Consider the following 22907-nt stretch of genomic DNA (forward strand, 5'->3'; position numbering starts at 1 on the left):
AGCCAAACCAAAGAAATTTGAAATCTTGGATAAGTTTTGATAATTATGTTAGTTGAATATAGCACCTCTGACGTATTTATCACAATTTGTTGATACACCATTCTTATCACAAGATGTGTATTTCATAAAACTAACACAGCATATTTTAAATTGGAAGATATTTTGTAAAAGCAATCACAGACTTAAGCGATTTTTCTTCACATGTGTAGAAGTATTATCTCATTTGCATAACTTGATATCGATAGGAAATTCTTTTCTATTTAATTTCTTGATTAATATCATTCCAAACATCACATTCATTATTTTCATTCATTTTCATGTTGATCATCCTCATTTGGTAAAATAAATTTAAGATTTTATTAACATTTTGTTAACAATATATTACATTTCATTTGCCGTAGCAGTTCAGTTTTTTTACAGGTGAATTCATTTCACCTGCTTATGAGAGTAAAAAACGGTTTCAATTTATTTCAACCTAAGGTAACCTAAATATATAACGCATTAATCGTGTCAAAAGAAAATTGTAATAGAAATTTCTTTAGCATTACGTCTGTTCATCTGTGATATAACTTTCATTTCCTTCGATGGAACATTTCATTCTCACGGTGAGGATGCTAGCATACCTAATGTTTTTTGAACGTTTGTTGCAGAATTTGATGCTCATATTTTTTGTTGATAACGATTTTACACACACCGTGGAGGAATGCTCGCTCCACTATATACTAACTATGCTATTAGCCAGTTGGCTTAGTAGTGCATCCCAGGGACCGCGCTCAGTGTTCTCGCCCGCGTGATAATTTACCGATGGGAGTGTATAATTATAAAATATACTTAACTGCATTTTGATTTATTTTTCGCATGGGACTGGCTAATTTACGCCGCCACTCGTCTAGTTTGATTTAGAACTTGGTTCCGAAAAGTTGACATGCCGAGACTACCGGTGGTGAGAGTGTGATATAGTGTGTGAGAATATTGAAATCGTGGCCAGAACTCGGAAGAAGATAGTTTTGGGTGCCAAAAAAAACGGTCAATGAAAAGCGGTCACAGCAAGCCTATCGAAGCAGCGATGAAAGTTGATGGCTTGAAACAGTACAGACAAACAGACATAACATGCGGTTCAGTTAATATATTTTGATTACCATGAGTGCATTTTAGTTGGCGGAACAAGTGGATCCTGTGAGAATGTGTGCTTTATCAATTTATTCCATAACTATCCGGAGTACATAAAAAGCTTTTTTTATTAGAATTTCGCATTATACAATTGACGTAACTGCTTTAAAAGGAAAAAAGAAAGGAAAATGAGTGAAAAATTGAAATTTCAGGCAACATTGCATATTTGTCTGTTTTATATGAAAACAATGAAACTATAAAAATCTCAAGTAACACACCTCAAATGTGCTCATTTTGACCCCCAGAAGCTACTATGGAAGTTTTAGTGGAATCCATCAAGTCTAAGAGGGGGGGGGGCTCAAAGAGCTTGAAATTTGTATATATGCAGAAAATCGTTCAAATGTGTGGAAAAACTGATCCAATTACATTTTTGACAGAAGGTGGAACTGTGTAGATGATAAACTTATTTTATTTTTGATTTGAAGATTTTTCCGTCAATATAGAAGAGACTGCAACAAATCGGAAATCTTTTTGTTTAAAGAAAAAAAAAACACGCACGGAAACTATAATGCTGTGAAACGGGCAACTTATTCTTCTTTCTGGCGTTACGTCCCTACTGGGACAAAGCCTGCTTCTCAGAAAGGTGTTCTTCCACAGTTATTAACTGAGAGCTTTCTCTGCCGATTGACCACTTTTGCATGTGTATATCGAGTGGCGCGTACGAAGATACTCTTATGCCCTGGGAATCTAGAAAATTTCCTTTACGAAAAGTTCCTCGACCAGCGGGATTCGAACCCACGACCCTCAGCATGGTCATGCTGAATAGCTGCGCGTTTACCGCTACGGCTATCTGGGCAACTACTTGGACCAAAACCAAACTTCTTTTTCAAATTTCCTTTATATTTTATTTCAAACATTTCCTTTAAACATTAATTTCTTTTATTGTTTCGATCTGCATTAGGCAACACTACCATCCTTATTTGGTAAAACTAAATTGAGCCATGAATAAACCTTTTATTAACAACATATTACATATCATCATCTACTGTAGCAGTACAGAATTTATACAGGTTAATTGAGTTCGCCTCCTTATATGAGAAACAAAAATAATACTTTGAATAACTTAACCTAAATATGTAAAGCACTTATCGTTGCTGTAGAAGATTGCAACGATTTTGGCTTAAATGATTATTTGACAGTTTCTCAAATATTTCAAAAAATGAATATTCTCTGAAATTTATCGATACTATACCAGGAAGGCAGCTTCAGAATGATTTTCAAAATTTTATTCCAAATCACTTGAAGAGCTTTCTTCATGGTATTATAATAGGTAATCCATATTTGTACAGCATGCTAGCATATAACATGGCCGGTCTGCAAAATTCTTAGCAGATCAAAAGCTTGTTCTTAAGACAATGTTTTGCAATCGTCTGGATAAACACATTTTATGTATTTATGCCATTTGGCTTGAATGCACTCAGTGTGATTTAAAAAAAAAAATCTTTCTCTAGCATGAGTCCTAAATACTTAAGGTTAAGTAGCCCATCATTGTTTTTAGCAGATATGTTGACTTTGAAGCTTGCAATTTCAAAGTAATAAATCTAAATTCTCAGAATTGACAATGATTTCACAAAGTATCACCATATGCTCTTACATGCAGGAAGTATGCTGATGTTTTTTCAGAATTGCTAGCGCGAAATCAATTGATTTTAATTGCTTTGAAATAGTGAGATGAATTAGTATCAATCTCCAATGACGCTTAGAAATATCAATGACGGCCTACTTCGCCTTAATTAGATCTGCCTTTCAAAATGCATGTCTAATGCAGTCTCATTTTTATTCATTGATAAATCTCCAAGTTGCCTAAGGAACGTCCTATAAGGACTGTTCATTTTATAAGGCGGACACTTTGCTTATGCTATATCTATTTTATTTATTGAAGAAATTGCAATCGGGTTTCAGTGCATCGTTCAACAATTATTCTACAATGTTATGAAAATACGAGATCTTACGAAATGCTTTTGATTGAAGAACTAAATAGTTTTTTTTCCGAAAACTCCTAAGAAAAGCTGTTCATCAAAGTTAACATTATTTTTCGCTTAAACCAAAATTGTATACGATATCGAGAAAGCATTCGCTCAGAAGCAATCCTGCTTGGGTGTTTTCTTGGATATTGAGGGTGCCTTTGATAACGTGTCTTTCGTTGCCATATTGGAAGCAGCACGAAACCATGGGCTACCTACAATGATCACCAATTGGATTCATCAAATGCTCAAAAACCGACATCTCTTCTCGACATTGCGTCAAGCAGCGATTCGAAAATTGAGTGTTTGCGGATGCCCCCAAGGGGGAGTCTTGTCACCACTTTTGTGGAATCGCGTAGCAGACACGCTATTGAGGCAACTCAATAATAGCGGTTTTCCAACATACGGATTTGCCGACGACTATCTAGCTCTGATAGTTGGTATGTGCATAAGCACCCTATTCGACCTGATGCAAAGTGCTCTTCAGGTAGTCGAGAGTTGGTGCCGCCAACATGCCCTTTCGGTTGACCCGAATAAAACATACTTATTTGGCTTTACATCAATTATCTTGATAAAGCCTCGCCAACAATATTACGCCAATTCACTCGGTTCATGGCCGCTTCTCTCCATCCTCGACTGTGACCCATGCTCTCCATGTCCTGGTGCACCTGGTCAATCCACCTAGCTCGCTGCGCCCCACGCCTTCTTGTTCCGACCGGATTTGTAGCGAACACCATCTTTACAGGGTTGTTGTCCGGCATTCTTGCAACATGCCCTGCCCAGCGTATCCTTCCAGCTTTAGCTACCTTCACGATACTGGGTTCGCCGTAGAGTTGAGCGAGCTCGTGGTTCATCCTTCGCCGCCACACGCCGTTCTCCTGCACGCCGCCGAAGATCGTCCTTAGCACTCGGCGTTCGAAAACCCCAAGAGCTTGGAAGTCCTCCTCGAGCATAGTCCACGCCTCATGCCCATAGAGGACTACCGGTCTTATGAGCGTTTTGTACATCGTGCATTTGGTGCGGGGGTGAATCTTTCTTGACCGCAGTTTCTTCTGGAGCCCATAGTAGGCACGACTTCCGCTGATGATGCGCCTTCGTATTTTCCCGACTAACATTGTTGTCAGCCGTCAACAAGGATCCGAGATAAACGAACTCGTCCACCACCTCGAAGGTATCCCCGTCTATCGTAACACTGCTTCCTAGGCGGGCCCTGTCGCGCTCAGTTCCGCCAACCAGCATGTACTTTGTTTTCGAAGCATTCACCATTAGCCCGACTCTTGTTGCATCGCGTTTCAGGCGGGTGAACAAATCTGACACCGTTTCAAATTTTCTCCCAATAATATCCATGTCGTCCGCAAAGCAAACAAATTGTCCGGATCTCGTGAAAATCGTGCCTTGGCTGTTAAGTCCGGCTCTTCGCATAACACCTTCAAGCGCAATATTGAACAACAGGCACGAAAGTCCGTCGCCCTGTCGTAGTCCCCGTCGAGACTCGAACGAACTGGAGTGTTCGCCCGAGATCTTCACGCAGTTTTGCACACCGTCCATCGTTGCTCTGATCAATCTTGTGAGCTTCCCGGGAAAGCTGTTCTCGTCCATGATTTTCCATAGCTCTACGCGGTCGATACTATCGTATGCCGCCTTGAAATCGATGAACAAATGGTGCAAACTTTCATGGACATCTCACATTGATTTCAGAGTCAAAAAAGCTTGCGTGGCCTTCGGTCAATGCCGGCGAACCTTTGGTGAAACTTGGGGCCTCAAACCCAAATATATCAAATGGATTTACACAACAGTTGTTCGACCAATATTGGCATATGGATGTCTTGTGTGATGGCGAAAGGGCGAAGTGAGAACAATCCAATCAAAATTGGGCCATCTCCAAAGAATGTGCTTGATGGCGATGTCTGGTGCGTTCTCTACAACTCCCACAGCAGCGCTCGAGGCCCTTTTCGACGTTGCGCCACTACACATATATCTTAAACAAGAAGCACTTTCTTGCTCTTACCGTTTATGGGTACTGGATCTACTGGAGAAAAATCCAGTGAATCGTAACTTTTGGTGAATTGGGACAAAATTGTCCTTGCTCGAAGTGATCTCACAATTGCTTGTAACTTTCCTTACAGAACATTTACCACACAATTCCCTTCACGGGAAGAGTGGACGTCTGGCTATTTGGAAAGAAGTATATCAAACAATATAGTATGTTAGACTGATGGCTCCCTTCTTGAAGGTAGAGCTGGTGCAGGAGTATATTCTCGTGAGCTAAGGCTGAATCAGTTTTACTCACTTGGTAGAAACTGCACCGTTTTTCAGGCGGAAATATTTGCCCTTATGTGTGGAGTGCAATCAGCACTTCAACAGCGCGTAATTGGTAAAGTCATATACTTCTGTTCAGATAGTCAAGCTGCTATAAAAGCTCTCGCTTCGGCCAACTCAAGGTCGAAGCTTGTTATCGCATGTCGAACTCAAATTGAGGAACTGAATTCAGTCAACTCTGTAACTCTTGTATGGGTACCTGGCCATTTTTCCATCGTTGGAAATGAATTGGCTGATGAGCTAGCTCGCGATGGAGCATCGCATGACTTCATTGGCCCTGAGCCGGCTATTCCAATTTCGAAGTGCTGGGTGAAGCTTCAGATAAATTCTTGGGCGGCAACTCAGCACAAGCAATATTGGAATAGTTTGGAGTCATGTCGTCAAACAAAATTGTACATTACTGAGCCATCTCCAAGGGTGGCGAAGTATTTAACAAATCTGTCAAAGCAGAATTGCAGTCTCTTGGTCAGAGCGTTGACAGGCCACTGCCGACTCAACTATCACATGGCAAATATTCAGCGTGCTGACTCATTTGTGTGTGATAGTTGTGACTCCGATTATGGAACTTCGTATCACCTGATATGTAACTGTCCAGTTTTTGCGCAAATGCGATTCCAATTACTTGGTAAACAATTATTAAGTGAAACTGAATTCAGAAGCCTGAATCTTCAGGACATTCTGTTATTCTTAACCCGCTGTGGTAATGAGCTATAGGCTCTCTTTACGCTCTTGCGTTTTGCAGTGTCCTTTTTAGGGCGCTGTTCGAACCCATTGTGGTATGGAGCTACATGCTCTCAATTCGCTTATGCGATTTTCCCTCTTCAAGGGACCCCACTCCTATTTCCTCCCATCATACCCTTCCCTTTCCTCTCCCATCGGGTAGATGATGAAATAGGCTCAAATATGGCGATGGCACAAATCTCCCAACTGGTGGGGAACGTGCCTTTGGAGCCGGCCTTCTGATACCTGATACCTGATTGCTTATGCTATATCTATTTTATTTATTGATGAAATTGCAATCGGGTTTCTGTGCATCGTTCAACAATTATTCTACAATGTTATGAAAATACGAGATCTTACAAAATGCTTTTGATTGAAGAACTAAATAGTTTTTTTTTTCCGAAAACTCCTAAGAAAAGCTGTTCATCAAAGTTAACATTATTTTTCGCTTAACCAAAATCATAATTTTTATGAACAAATTGTATGTTGTTATCCTTTACTATTCTAATAAAAGTATAACTTTGAAGAAATATCTATAATAATCCACCATTCTCTGATAGTGACTCTAGTTATTTACCCTTTATGGCCGCATTTGCTGATACTCCATCCTTTTACTCCCAGCAAAAAAGTAAGGCAAAAGCGTGTTAAACATAAGTTCAGATTACTAAAGAAACTTTATTTGTATAAAAAAAAGAGTTAAATTGTGCATTTTAATCGGGTTCTTATGTATAAATTTTATTATTTTAAGTCTTTTTTATGAAAAAAAATCTCATACTTTTAAAATCATGTACGCATATTTATCGTTCTCCAGCAAATTGTAAGCGTTTAGCGTAAGAATGACACATTATGAAAATAACGCATGGAAAATAAAATCGACTTTATTACTTCATTGTGCTTTCAATATGACGTGGGGACTAAATAAGCAAAACGAAAGTCATTTATCATATAAATATGATATTAGTACTTCCGTCAGGACGAACTTTAGACCTAAAAATTTTACTCATATCAGTTCCCTTTAAATTCAAAAAATTTTTCTCTAAAAAGATCTGCAAAAAATAATTTTATGATATCTGAAAAATTGTTGCTCCAAAAATAACTTGATATTTTTAACCAGGCTTCTGATTGATGATGTTTTCAATGAACAAACCTTTTTGAAAATAAAAAATAAAGATTGTCGAACTTTCTAGCCAATTCCTAACAATCATTGATTTTGGTAACCTCCAAAAATCAACCGTTCTAAACGTTGTTCCTTATTCGTGTGAAATTTAACTATTGATGTGGCTTTTTTATTTTCACAATTAGTCGAACGATACTCGTTAAGCCCCACTTAAACTTAATGGATTTTGGTAAAATTTAAACATTTGCTTCTCGGATCTGATTGAACATACAAAAGTGTTTTGTCCATATCTCTATGAATTTACATGTTTTCAAATCGTTGAACAAACTAGATACTTCTTTGATTTATATTGGCCCTCGTTAATATTCTTCTCGAAAAACTCCAGTACGAAATTGATCGCTGTATAGTAAAACAAATTCAAAATATCGTTATCAACTAAGTTTGGGTCCCCTGAAAAGGCCAATATTTTTACAACTTGTGCATTCACCATTTAACTCTGTGTGTGTTGGAGTTACGTTATCTCTTGATACCCCAAATGACTATCGTGATAGCAAAGGTCGGATAGAAGACTTATGTCACAGGATCTTGCAATTCTGTGACAGTGTGTTCAATACACTTTATTGTCAATTTTGCACCTTATCAAACGTGACGATTTGTAATCGTTGCCATTAAAACTGTCGCCAAAACGTCGCCAGCCAAGCAGCCGCTGCTAATTTGACGTTTCACCAGTCTTACCAACACAATTGCAAATCAATTCCTTTGATGCATTTGCTGGCGTTTGACGTTTTACCAATCTTATAAACATAAAGGCAAATCACCTCCTTTGATTGGTTTGCTGGCGACGATTTTTTTCAGTCTGGTTGAAAGTTGGCGGCGCTTTTCGTTGTGCACGAAACAGACGATACCTAACAAATCACAAGAAACGTCAGCGATTTCTCTTTTTCCGGTGTCTCGGGACGAAAGAAACGAAGAAAACCCAAAGGTTCTGGAAAAGGATTCTGCGGATAAAGCCGTAAAAGTAATGCGGTCAAGACAGAGTTTGACGGATTTTACGTTCAATGCAGCAGCATCACGCGTGGAGCACTGATGCAAAATTTAGTGGTTTCCAACTAGGTAAACACCACCCACGTGCAGCAAATCCAATTAGTTGATTGTTTTTTGTACGTGGATTTTTATTACGATTTTGATCGTGTAATACGCATATTATCAGTTTCGGTTTATATACGTTGTATTCGGCTATATCGTGAAATCAGTTGCATACTGGAGTTTTAGTCGAAATAGCCCTCATCGTACTGTTTTTGCTGACCATTACCCGACCAAATTGGATATATTTGGCGCCATCCAACCGTTAGCACCAGCCACATCTGTTTAGAATTCGACGTCGTTGTGGTTCAACGAAGCGAACGAAGCGAACGAAGCTAGTTCTGCTTTCCTTGCTTACGAAACTAAGGATAAAAACGAAGATGGAGAAAAAACATTGCGGAGAGTGCCATCTCGAAATCAACGATTCGGAGCCCGTACGTTGTGGTTTATGTGAATCTCCTTTCCACATTAGCCAAAATTGTTGTGGCTTCAACCTTCGGTCATGCAAAGATGTTTTTGCTCAAGGCAAGGCCGTGTTTGTTTGCACAAAATGCAGGGATGAGCTAAACGGCAGAAGCATTCGTGCGTACATTGCCGATCAAGCCCATCGCAATGTATCTCCAACCGCAAGTGCAGATAATATCAATACACAGATACAGCAGCTGTCTGGTATTGTTGCGGAGCTAAGCAGGAAAGTAGATAACATTGCGAACATCTCTACACCAAAACTTCCTGTTGTCCGTGAAATGAGAACGCCCGTTTGGCCGGGGTTAGGCATGAAGCGCCGCCGTGGGGAAAACGGCCAATCATTGGCTCCTGCTGCTGATCGAGGCACTGGCGCCATGGACTTCAGTGATCTATCCATTCCCTTTATCACACCTGCCGCTTCACCTCCTAAGTTCTGGCTGTATCTCTCGGGATTTCAACAAAAAATCAGTGACGATGACGTGCAAAAGATTGTTGCGCGATGTCTGGATTTGAGAGATCCATTTGAGGTCATCCGTCTAGTACCGAAAGGTGCAGATACCAAGAACATGAGTTTCATCTCGTTCAAAATCGGCCTTGAACTAGCTCTCAAACAGCAAGCCCTCGATGCAGCACGTTGGCCTACCGGCTTGATGTTCAGAGAATTTGTGGATTTTTCAAAAAACAGACGTCCACTATCCTTCGCCCGCGAGCCGCCAGCAGTTACCCCTACTCAGGAGCAACCAACGGGGAATCCAGAAACTATTGTTTGAACACACCGCGATGCTTGGAGGAAGGTGGGAGCCCAAGGGCTCTCACCAGAGGCGAGTATTTTGATGTTTTTACGTCTTCACCTGCATTAAATCAATGTACATTGCAGCGAATCCCCGACCACGACTCCGATATTATGGTTTATTACCAAAATGTACGAGGATTGCGGACGAAGATTGACGATGTTTTCCTGGCTGCCCATGACTGCGAATTTGATGTGGTAATATTCACGGAAACTGGACTAGACGACTGCATCACCTCGTTGCAACTGTTTGGAACGACTTACAACGTTTTTCGCTGCGATCGTTGCCCTCGGAACAGCAATAAATCTCGGTTTGGTGGCGTTTTGATTGCTGTGGCTGAGCAGTACACTAGCTGTAAAATCGATACAACGAGTGCACAGAATTTGGAACTGTCTCGACGAATATAAAAGGCAAAAAGTTATCCTTATGCGCTGTTTACATCCCACCTGATCGTAGCCAGGATCTGAGCGTCATCAACGAGCATATCGCATCCGTGCAAGAATTGTGCAACAATTGTTCGGCAAACGAAACTGTGCTCATTTGTGGTGATTTCAATCAACCACGCATGCGCTGGGTTAGAAATGACACGGAAATAATTTGTGGTGGTTCACTGTTGCCACCGACTAGCCATACATTGTTGGACGGCATGGAATTCCTTGGTTTAGGACAACGCAATCTCGAGACCAATTTGCTCGGTCGTACACTTGACCTTGTTTTTTGTCCGTTGGAATGTGAAGCTACAGTCGGTGGTTGTTCGATGCCAATGCTGCCAGTGGATTCTCATCATCCGCCGCTTGCCATTTCTCTTCACACAGATGTTGATGAAGCCCTCTCGTCTACGGTTGGTGATAGAATAGCGGTTCGCCCACTTAATTATCGATTGATAGATTTTCCTGGTCTATCTGATCATCTCATCAATATTGACTGGACATCATTGTTTGCATCAAAGGAAGTTGACGATATGGCGGAATGTTTTTGTGGCGAAATCAATCGGTGGCTTGAAACGAATGTACCGCGTGTAAGGCCATCCTTCACTCCAGCATGGAGCTCTTCACGGCTTCGCCAGTTGAAAAGGGAACGAAACGCATGTCAACGTAAACTGCAACGGCGGCGAACCAATGCCAATGCTCGTATCTTCCATCGCGCTGTTAATGCATATCGTCATCTAAATGCTAGCCTATACAAATCGTATGTGCTCAGAATGCAATCCAGTCTACGCAGCAATCCCCGAGGTTTTTGGAATTTCGTTAATTCAAAACGGAAAACGTCATCGATACCATCAAACGTATATTTTGGTAATGCGACCGCTTCGTCGTCTTTGGAGTCTTGCGAGCTATTTGCGAGGCACTTTGCAAGCGTTTTTTCGAGCCATGTCACTTCGCAACAAGAGGCGGAGAATGTAGCGTCAAACGTACCCTGTGATTTGGTTGATTTCGGTATTTTCGTCATCACTCCGGAAATGGTCGTAAAAGCGGCAAAGAAATTAAAGAGTACTTTTTCTCCTGGACCTGACGGATTGCCTGCAGTTGTCATTCGCCGTTGCATCACTGTTTTGGCAAGACCGTTGAGTGATATTTTTAATCGATCGTTTGAACAAGCTAAGTTTCCAGACATATGGAAGCAATCATTTATGTGTCCCATCTTCAAGAATGGTGATCGACGAAACGTAGTAAACTACCGTGGCATAACCAGTTTGTCAGCTTCTTCGAAGGTGTTTGAGATAATCGTAAGCGGCGCAATGTTGGAACGCACCAAGAACTATATCTCCTTTGACCAGCATGGATTTATGCCAGGGAGATCCGTCACAACGAACTTGCTAAACTTCACATCCAAATGCATAGCTAGCATGGAAGCAAGAGCGCAAATGGATGTAATATATACGGATCTCAAAGCTGCGTTCGACAAAATTGATCATACTATCCTTCTATGCAAGTTATCTCGTCTCGGCTTTTCGTCGCAACTGGTATGCTGGTTGAACTCATATCTTTTTGGGAGAGTTCTACGAGTGAAACTTGATAACGCCGTGTCGACACCGTTCTCGAATAAATCGGGTGTTCCGCAAGGAAGTAATTTGGGACCGCTACTATTCGCACTATTTTTCAATGACGTTGCACTGTTTTTTGAAGATGGCAGCAAGCTAGTTTATGCGGACGATTTCAAATTGTTCCTCGAGGTACGATCTATCGATGACTGTTTGCAACTGCAAAGTCAACTGCAAGTTTTTGTTGCATGGTGTACGAAAAACAAACTCGTCATCAGTGTTGCAAAATGCTACGTAATCACGTTCCATCGTACGCAACGTCCTATTGTATTTGACTACAATATTGGCGGAACTATTCTGACAAGAGTCAGTGAAGTGCACGATTTGGGCGTCCAGTTGGATGCGAAACTCATGTTTGATTGCCAACGATCGATGGTAATCTCTAAAGCTACGCAACGGTTGGGATTCATCTTTAAGATAGCCAAGGACTTCAATGATCCACATTGCCTGAAGGCATTATATTGTTCACTTGTCCGTCCGATTCTCGAGAATGCTTCGGTGGTATGGTGTCCGCATCAGGTCTCATGGTGTTTGAGAATCGAACGAGTGCAGAAACGTTTTGTCCGCATGGCGTTACGGAATTTACCGTGGCGAGATCCCGTTAACCTGCCACCATATCCGGAGAGGTGTCAATTGTTAGGATTGGACACGTTGCAACGTCGACGGAAAATTCAACAAGCGTTGATAATTGCAAAACTCATCAATGGAGAATTTGATTCCCCAGAGCTGCATGGAATGCTCAACTTCCGTGTCCCGAGCAGATCGCTGCGGAATACAACCCTGCTCGAACAAAGATTTCACAGAACCCTGTTTGGTTACAATGAACCGATGGCTGCATGTATTCGAACGTTTAGCATGGTGGAAGATCTATTCGATTTCGATGAGAATATTGATAAATTTGCTGGCAAAATCAACCGCTCAAGACTCTTTTGACTCTTTGTAATAGTTTATTTTATTATTTGACATGTTTTGTAATGTTTTGTGATGAGATGTATTGTGATATGATGTCCAATTGTGTTTGTATTTAATTTTGTAAGTTTAACCAGTTAAGTTTATGTAGACTATAAAGTCCGATAAACAGAATACCTAATAAATAAATAAATAAATAAATAAATAAATAAATAAATAGTTTAAAATAAACAATTTATGAACTATGTTCATGTGATCACCCTACTTTGCATTCATGGAATAGAATTTATAAATGCAAACCATATTAAAAGATCAATATTTTAATGCCATAATTGTACATATTTTCGTAAAAAAACGACACTGGGAAAGCTTTTTCTGGGTTTTTTTTTATCAGTACCGAAAATACCGGTACTCAACGCTTCCTAGTTCTGGTATTTCGGTACCAAAAATGGTTGGTATTACCAGTACATTCGTCACAGGTACCAAAACCCTATTCCAAACGATTTTAAATCATGTTTTTGTGCTTTTGTTTCGAGAACTTTTCTTTGTACGTCATTTTTGTAGCTATGGATGGTATGTGCGTTCTTGAATGCATAATTGTTATTTCTTTCAATAGGCGTCGTCCACAAATTACGTAACGCTATAAGGGGGAGGGGGAGTAGGCTCAAGCGTAACGGCTTTTCTTACAAAAAGCGTTACAGAGGGGGGGAGGAAGGCGAAAATTGGCATTTTTTGCGTTACGTAATAAATGGACGCTGCCATATATATGGCTCTATGGGATTATTCTAGGATTATTCAACTTTCTCACCTTCCTACTTGCTGCGGTGTCTACGGGAGAAGAACATAATAATTGATTTCATTCAACATTAAAATGGGAATGATCTCAAGATAATTTTGACGTTTGAATTTGAAGAAAAACATTGGTATTTCATTTTAAATGATTGTTCAATGAAATAAATTTGAAAATTAATTGTAATGTTGCTTAATCCGTTATAACATTTGTAGACGGATGAGGTGAAAGTCTCGTAAATAAAGTCAATGAAACTTAAATGATTTGTGTAATGAACCCATATGACTATAAGAGTAAAACCTGGTGTAATAGTTAGAACACAAGTCTCTCTCACAGAAGACCTGGAATCGAATTCCATACCAGAGATAGTTATTTACAAGTTTGTTATATTGACGACATCCTTCTCGTTAAATATAGGAAATATGACTATGAATAATTCAAGTGGAAACGCAGCGAAAAACTCTTTACATGAAACATTTTGCTCTAATTCAACCCAGGTCTAGTTTCGGGGCGCGGAAGATGGGAGATAAAAAAATGTGCGTGAAGTAAAGATGATAATATTGTAATCTGGCGTGGCGTGGCTACTTTCGAAACAAAACACAAAGTTTCCGAATGAATTCTGAAGTGCGCATTACAATACAACTGCTGTAAAAAAGTTGATAAAAGGTTCACATTGTTGTTGCTGCTCTTCGCGGTGGTTTGCGCTTCTGGGGAGTTATTACCCCAACGCTCGAGAAGATGTTACCGGATCGAAAGTGGAACCGACGAGCGTCCAGGACACTGAAAGTTAGGTAAGTGGTATGCGGAATGTTCGGGTTGGCATTCTAAACACGTTGCGTAACGGGGGAAAGCTGGACTCCAAGCTGGGCCGTAAATAATTGATGATGATCTTCAGGGAAGCTTTTGAATTCCTCATTGAATATTTTCGAGTTTTCTCTTTTGTAGATCTGTTTCTATATGGTATAATTTAATTTAATTAAAGTATATTTTGCACCATAACAAAGAAAAATGGAATAAAATGTCGTCAGCAATATTAAACCAGCATTTTCAACCCTCCTTTCTCCTATGTCATACTTTTTGTACAAAGACTTCGGAAACTTTGTACGGATTGTCATGATTTTCTGAATTCTTCACTTCAAAGGCGCAATTAGAAATAGTGAATCGCTCGGTGAAATACTAATAGTTAAACCAAGTATGTTATTAAGACAAAGTTTTGATTTCCTGTTAATAAGTGGATACAGACATTTCATATATTTGTTACATTTGGCTTGAATGCCCTTAACGGGGGTACCCGTTAGTCAAGAGCGTTGTATGAAACTTCAAGCAATATGTACAAATAGTGTTAGAAGAATCATCATTTCACAACTTATTGAAAAATTTACTGATCCACTAAGCTGTTTTAAGAGCAGATCAGTCATCAGCGTGCCAAAATCTGTCGAGTTCATTTGTCATATAACGCAAAGTTAAAATACGTATATATTTCCAAGAATAGTGATTAGTGTATCTTAATCCAAGTTACTGCCAATATCTTTGAAAGAAAAAAAAACACCGAAAACGTTTTACTGTTAAGTTTTGTGCAGTTCGCACAGGGAATCGTAAAAAGTAATTTTAATTTGCAAAACCTGTGCAACCTAAACTCAAATAATATTGTATATTATGATCGCCAAATGCAAGTGTTCTTGGATTCGTGGATAATTCGTTGCTCAAGGTTTTTATGTATATTATATTTGTCCTCGAAGCAAAGAAACGAAATATAATGTTCCTTGTACTCCTATTAGGTATGGCCTTGCTTCTGCATTACACCTGTCCATGCCACAACATTCTCTCCAAACTACACACTTTTCGCTCGTAAAAGCCAGGTCAATAGTAGCTGGTGAAATATTGTATCACATCCCGGAGATTTCCCATCAGCAAAACAAATAAATTAGTTTGACTTTTGTTTTCTTTGCCCACGACAAACTTTCGCAACGAATGGATAGGTAAAATGTAACTTTCCACACCGTATGAAGTTTTCCCACCTATGGTGTGGGGCCACAGACAGGAGTTCATACCTATGTAGCTATGAAATGTCGGTGGGGAAAGTGGTTCCAACGAATACATTCAAATTGCGGAACAAGTTATGGCTGCTGAATTTTTTTTTCTAAAAAAATTAATAACAAGTCTGGTTTTTGAGGTATAGTTGTGTTTTTTATTAATTTCAGTAAACTTGTATGCAAGTTTACCAGCTTGTATGTAGATTAATTTATAAAATTTACTTGAAAACTGTCTGGTATGATACCATAAAGGACTTATCGGAATTAGTCAACTTGACTCTATGGTTGTTGATTATGTTCTGTCTTTTATTTTGAAGTCAATCTTACAGCTAACCTCGAGCTTAATCTAGTACTCCACTATATTACGAGAAGGCTGAAACAACCAATATCAATTAACCAATCATAGAATACAAATTTAAAGAAGGCGTTTACCAAACGGATGGGTAAACGTTTACATGTGTGTTCGCTGGGCCGTTGCACTGTCGGGTCAAATCAGTACAAAGGCAAAAGTAGAAATTGTCTTTATGGGAATTGAAATATGAAGCTTCTCAGCATGAATGCGCTTCGTCATGAGAACAAAATAAGTTGCTCAAGTTGTGTGGTATGTGGATAATCGATGGGTTGTGAAAAATGAAACCTAGTCGATTAGTTGAAAAATGACATGTACCAAATGCTTTGAAGATGCAAGTACAGCTAACTTGCGTGTGGGAATGTTTTCCTAGAAGTTGAGCAATGTAAGCTGTCATGATCCTTAAATTATGATCTTTTTGAAATGCGTTAAGATAAACATGCTACACCATCCCCCTTTGGGTGAATGACGTAACGTAGTGAAGACATTCAATTCTTGTCAACATATGTGATATAAATGAAAAAAAAAAAATGTTGTTTCAATCTCCTTTACAATGTTAGATTATATTATTTTGATAGAATATTGGTAAATGTATTCAAAAACAAGAAGAAAAAATGCTTAATTAAATATCCGAATTTCTCACTTCTCAGCTTGCGCTAAGAATTTTGACCTATCTCATTTTTTTACTGTTTTTTGATTTTCATTATTTTTTTTATGAGATTAGGCTCGGTTTTAAAACTAACACTTCCTAGGATTTAATTAACCTATTTTTATGAACTAAAGATAATTGATTTGTTTGTAAATTGATGATCTCACAATTTGGTTCTGTTATTGATTTTACTTTATATGGACCTGAATAAAATGAATCTAATTTACGTCTGTTTTCTTTTTGCAAATAAACTATATCTCCTATCTTGATTTGTAATGGGTTTATCGAACGATCATTTATTTCCTTTCGTATTTGTTTTTGTTCAAGTAATTTTTGTTTAACTATTTCATGTGACTTTTTGAAGTTTGTATCTTAATTCTTTACTATAGAGATCAAAATTATAAACAGGATCAATTCTATCTGTGTATGTTTCGTGTGGTACTCTTGCTTTAACTCCAAAAACCAATTCATATGGTGTTAAACCATGATCAGTGTGTGGGCTAGTATTATATGTAAATGCATAAAATTGTAACCAATCATCCCAATCTGACTGATGTTCGTTGACAAAATTTCGCAGGTATTCATTTAAACACCTGTGATTTCTTTCCAACGAACCAATCGTTTGAGGATGATAGGCTGTAGAAAAAGTTTGCTTAACCTGTAATAGTTTACAAATTTGATCAAGGACTTCATTTTTGTATTCAGTTCCTTGATCCGATTTTAACTCTAAAAATTTTCCATATATTAAAATAAAATTTTCAACTAAAGATTTAGCAATTACGTTTGCTTCTTTTGTTGGAATAGGGACTAAAACTACATATTTAGTTAATTCACACTGTATCGTTACAGCATATCTATTATTATTGTTTGATTTGGGAAGTGGTCCTATAGTATCAATAGATACCACTTCAAACGGTTTAGACGGTGTATTTGTAATTGTTAATTTTTCCTTTGTATGTTTGGTAATCTTGTTCAGTTTACACAATTCACAGGCCTTTATAAATTGTGCTATTGAACTTTTCATATTTGTCCAATTATAAATTTCTCTCAACTTGAGGTATAGTCTGTGCTGACCTATATGTCCTCCAGTCGGTGTTTGATGGTAATTTTCAAGTATTCTTTTAATCTCATCAAGATCACTAATGAACTTGGGTGGATTATATATTATTATCTGCAAATTTTTTATAGATTTCAAAACTAGTTCTTTAAATGTTTCTTTGGGTACCCATTCAAAAATACAGTCATGACTCGATAGCGCGATTTTTGTAATTCTCTTCATTTGCATTTCTTTTTCTAACACTGAAAGTGCAAACACTAATGTTTGTCTTATACTTCGCAGTTGTGTTGTAATTCGTATTATTATTTTATTCTTTTGTGATGCTTCATGTAATGTAAAAATTAAATTCTCATTTTCCATTGCACTTCGAAGTTTTGGTAGTTTTCTAGTTTCAGTCGGATTCTCTGTCGTATAAATAACAAGTTGATCAGGCTTATTATTAACGGCATTGTTTTGACTTTTGTTTTCATCAGGTAGTTCCTGACTACGTTTAGACTCTTTCAGTTTTCTTTTTGTCATGGCTCGTGTATTAACAGTAAATATACTTTTAGATTTTAATTCATCTGACGTCGTTACTATACGTGATAACGCGTCGGCAGTAACATTTGTTTTACCTTGAATATATTCAATAGTAAAATCGAAATCTTCCAAATCTAATCTCATCCGGGTCAGTTTGGATGTTGGGTTTTTCATATTAAATAAAAATACCAATGGACGATGATCTGTACGAATTACAAATTTACGTCCATACAAATAAGCTTTGAAGTAATCGATAGCCCAATGTATTGCTGTCAATTCCTTCAAAATTACTGATTTATTCTTTTCTCCAGGCGTAAAACTTTTACTGGCAAACGCTATGGGTAAATCGTTGCCATCAATATTCTGTGATAATACCGCACCACATCCTACATCTGATGCGTCGGTAGTCAATATAAATGTTTGCTTAAAATCTGGATATTGTAATAGTTTTGGTGACATCAAAAATGATTTTAGAGCATTAAAAGCATCTTCACATTTTGATGACCATTCAAATTTTATGTTTTTTCTCAACAATTGATTCAACGGGTATGCAATTGTTGCAAAATTTGGGACGAAATTTCCGGTAGTAGTTACAAAAAGCTACAAACCTTCTGACTTCGTCACTGTTCTTGGGAACTGGATAGTTCTTTACGGTATCATATTTACTACTGTCGGGCAAAATACCTCTATCGGTTATTCTGTGCCCTAAGTACGTTACTTCTGTATTAAAAAATTTGCATTTTGACAAATTTAATTTTAAATTATATTTTCGAATTCTTTCAAAAACAACTGATAAGTTGTGTAAATGGTGTTGCATTGAACAACCTACAACAATTATATCATCGATGTAAACAAATGCTAGTTCTGGCGTCAACCCAGACATTGCAATTGTCATCATCCTTTGAAAGCTGTTTGGGCTAATGTTTAGTCCAAACGGCAATCTTGTAAACTGGTAATGACCTGATTGGGTCGAAAAAGCTGTATATTTTTTTCGAATTTTCATCCAATGGGATTTGGTGAAATCCCGACATTAAATCTAAAGTTGAAAAATACTTCGCTCTACCAAGCTGATCTAATATGGAATCAATTCTTGGTAAAGGAAATTTGTCACTTAAAATCTTTTTGTTGAGTTGTCTAAAATCTATGACAAGACGCCATTTTTTTCTTATCATCTGTTGATTTCTTCGGAACCAAGAGTATTGGACTATTATATGAGGATACTGAGGGTTCAATAATATTATCCTTCAACATTTTATTAACTTGGGATTGTATTTCATTACTTTGAGAATGAATAGTTTTATAATTTGGTATATAAGTTGGAACTGGATCATTCAAATTAATGGTCTGTTCGTAAAAATTGTTTGTAGTTACTGGTTCATCGGGTAGTGAAAAAATATCTGTATATTTTGTAATTAATTGTTTTAAATCATTTTTTGCATAATCTGGAACATTTGTTAAGTCAACTTCCTTCAAAATTTCATTATTTCTTTTCTGTGTGTCATCGGGTTTATTAATTTTTCTAGTATTTAATATTTGATAACGGGTTAATGGTTCTAACATAAATTCTAGGTCAACATTTGAAACATTGATGGGTCGTGATGTAGTATTCATAAATTTTACATACTGACAGGTTGGTGAAATTATTGCATTACCACAGAAAAGACCAGGCTTAATTTCCTTAGAAAATAAAACCATGTCTTCCGTGATTTTTAAATCTTTGATCTTCCGAATCACTTCACATCTCTGCGGAATTATGTAATTCTCATTTACTGTATCTTGGATTGGAACAGATACAGCTATATTATCAATATTAAAATTCAAAAGCCAAGATTCGTAATCAATATTGCATCTAAAAAGAGACAAAAAATCTCTTCCTAAAATACCATCTGTTAAAATCGGAAAATTCGCATCAACTAAATGAAATGAATGATTAACTCTTATCCCATTTCCAAAATTCAACACTGTCTCTGTTATTGCCATTGTTTCAATTTCTCCTTCTGTAATGCCTGTAATTCTTGTTTTAACTTTGTAGTTTATATTGTGATTTGTTAAAATTTTGTCAGTTTTAAATATAGAAATGTCCGCACCAGAATCTACAAGTAAAGTACAAACTGAATTTGCCATTTCTAACTCCAATCTCGATAAAATTAGAAGCAGAAAGGTTTATGGTTAACACTGACCTAAAAAATTTCTTTGACTTTGTTGTTGTTGTTGTTGTTGGGAGCAGCTCTGTTTGGAGCATCGCGGTTCTGGTTTTGTGGTGGACCGTACGGTTGATCCACATTTGCCACATATACTCGATTAGGGTTGTCATATCGTGGACGATTATCATTAAATCTTCCACGATTATTGTATCCGTTATGGTAACCACCACGTTGGTATCTTCCACGCGAAGAGTTATGATAATAATTGTTTTGGGGTCTTTGAGAAAAACCTCCTCTATAGCAATTTCCAAAATTTCGGTTTCTGTTGAAACCATTACTTCGGAAATTCATTTTCCTTTCATTTGGGTTAAATTGTTTATTCCGCAAATTGAAAACTTGCGATGATGTATTATCAGTAGCACTCTCTTGTGCTTTTTGCAAGGCTTCTCTAATCGAAGAGAAATTGCCAGCTTTTAGGATTAGTTTAGTTTCGCTAGCGTTAATGCCATTAATGAGAGCATTTACGCCTGCTTTTGTGGTCATTGCCTTTGCTACATTTTCCGGGACCTTTTGGGAAATGTAACTATTTTCGAGTTTGCTACAGAGATTTTCAATCTCTTCACAGAAATTTAATACTTGCCCTCTCTGTTTTGTTGCATTTAATTTTGCAACAATCAGATCTGGTGTTAAAGTATCTTGACACTTTATTTTAATGTGCTCAATTAATGCATCAATTGTTACTATCGTATCTGGAAAGCCACAGCGAGCTTTTCCTGTTAAACGTGTTTTAAGGAATTTTTACGGCCATTGCCGTATGGTTAGGTTGAATCAATTCTTTTAAAAAATTTACAGAATCGATAAACGATTCCAAACCAGCCGCACTACCATCATAGGGCTGCACTAGCGCTGTTGCTTGTTTAACGTCAAACTGACGTTCCACTTCTGGTTGCACCATACTGATCGAAGTTTTCGTCCAACTGGTTTTTGGTGTTTAAATTATCTAACTTGGCTTTTAAAACTTGATTTATTTCTAAATACCACTTTTTTGCATTACTTATTAAAATTTCATCCACAGAGTTTTCACTAAAATAAATTTGCAAATTTTCATAAAATTTCCTTACAAGAATCTGATTTCTCTCTCAGGGTGTTCTCTGTGAGAGGAGTGTTAATTGATTTTTTATATAATTATATAAATGTTTTAATTTTTCATATTCACTCATTTGAAATTCAAGATTATTAAATCTTTGGAAATTATTAACTATAAATGAAATTACTAAAATAACAATAAATTTGTGATGCTTGCTATGTGTTACATAATAATTTTTCCTAAATCAGTATATGATGGTGATGTAATAGTGATGTAATTGCACGTAGAGAAATAGATACACTGACCTCATCTAGTCGACTGGTCCGCGACTACAAACCTCAGCGACGGTAAGCCGGAATCATCTTACGTACGAACTGGTCCGCATTCCGCAACCACGAATCTCCGCGGCAGCAAGCAGGCATCATCTTCTTATTAAGCTGCCTAGAATCACTGGACACTGGCACCATCCCTGTACGTTGAATTGTTGCACCACTGCTCCACCGCAAAAAATCTCAAATTTACACGACTCGCAATTTCACCTTGAACCATGTAAAGTCATTCTTTTTCCACTTTTCTGAAATAACTTTTTCCGTGAACTCTCAAAATGCTCACATAATTGTGCACTGTACGGTGGTATTAGATTTTCATTTGCACACATACTGTACTGGAACCAAGAATGTTTTGTTCGTAATCACCTTTTAACCTTTTCAAACTGTGCGGAGGTTACTTAATTGTACTTCTCTCCTCGCTTCTTCTTTCACTTTTCCTTGCATGTACTTTGTGTACATCCTCATTATGACGAAAAGAATTAAAACTGCCACAATCACTACGAGTGTAGATGCAATTACTGTGTTCTCGGGCGTGGATGCATTGGCAACAATCTCATCGTTACTGAAAAAGCCCATTATCACTTATAATATCACTGTTTTTCCACTAAAACTTTGTCTGATTTTCCACTAAGACTTTGTTGACTGTGAATATTTCACAAAGTGTCAACCAGTCCGGTCGCCATCTGGTATGATACCATAAAGGACTTATCGGAATTAGTCAACTTGACTCTATGGTTGTTGATTATGTTCTGTCTTTTATTTTGAAGTCAATCTTACAGCTAACCTCGAGCTTAATCTAGTACTCCACTATATTACGAGAAGGCTGAAACAAGAGAGAGATCACTTGCAGCCTTTTTTCAGTGTCGGTTACCGTATCGCGTTTCTTGCTATTGAGATTCTGCTCAGAAAGAATTCAAATACACTTAAAAAGAGTCAGTTGTAGCATGTTTATCTTAACGGCATTTCAAAAAAGATCATAATTTAAGGATCATGACAGCTTAAACATTGCTCAACTTCTAGGAAAACATTCCCACACGCAAGTTAGCTGTTACTTGCATCTTCAAAGCATTTGGTACATGTCATTTTCAACTAATCGACTAGGTTTCATTTTTCACAACCCATCGATTATTCCACATACCACACATCTTGAGCAACTTATTTTGTTCTCATTGACGAAGCGCATTTCATGCTGAGAAGCTTCATATTTCAATTCCCCATAAAGACAATTTCTACTTTTGCCTTTGTACTATGATTTGACCGCGACAGTGCAACGGCCCAGCGAACACACATGTAAACGTTTACCTCGCGTTTGGTAAACACGCCTTCTTTTAAATTTGTATTCTATGATTGGGTTAATTGATAATTGGT

At 37.7% G+C, this 22907-nt stretch overlaps 1 long non-coding RNA gene across 2 annotated transcripts; it reads left to right on the plus strand.

Moving 5' to 3' along the window:
- The first annotated feature begins 763 nt into the window (after positions 1 to 763).
- LOC110681055 lies at positions 764 to 14027 on the plus strand. Of its 2 annotated transcripts, none has more exons than XR_002503078.1 (2): positions 764 to 1184; positions 13790 to 14027. It is a non-coding gene; the product is annotated as an uncharacterized LOC110681055 (long non-coding RNA). The 2 variants fall into 2 exon arrangements; XR_002503077.1 differs by having other exon boundaries at positions 13870 to 14027.
- Positions 14028 to 22907: the final 8880 nt, after the last annotated feature.

This window comes from Aedes aegypti, unplaced genomic scaffold, assembly GCF_002204515.2.
Source record: "Aedes aegypti strain LVP_AGWG unplaced genomic scaffold, AaegL5.0 Primary Assembly AGWG_AaegL5_hic_scaff_30_PBJ_arrow, whole genome shotgun sequence".
NCBI lineage: Eukaryota > Metazoa > Arthropoda > Insecta > Diptera > Culicidae > Aedes > Aedes aegypti.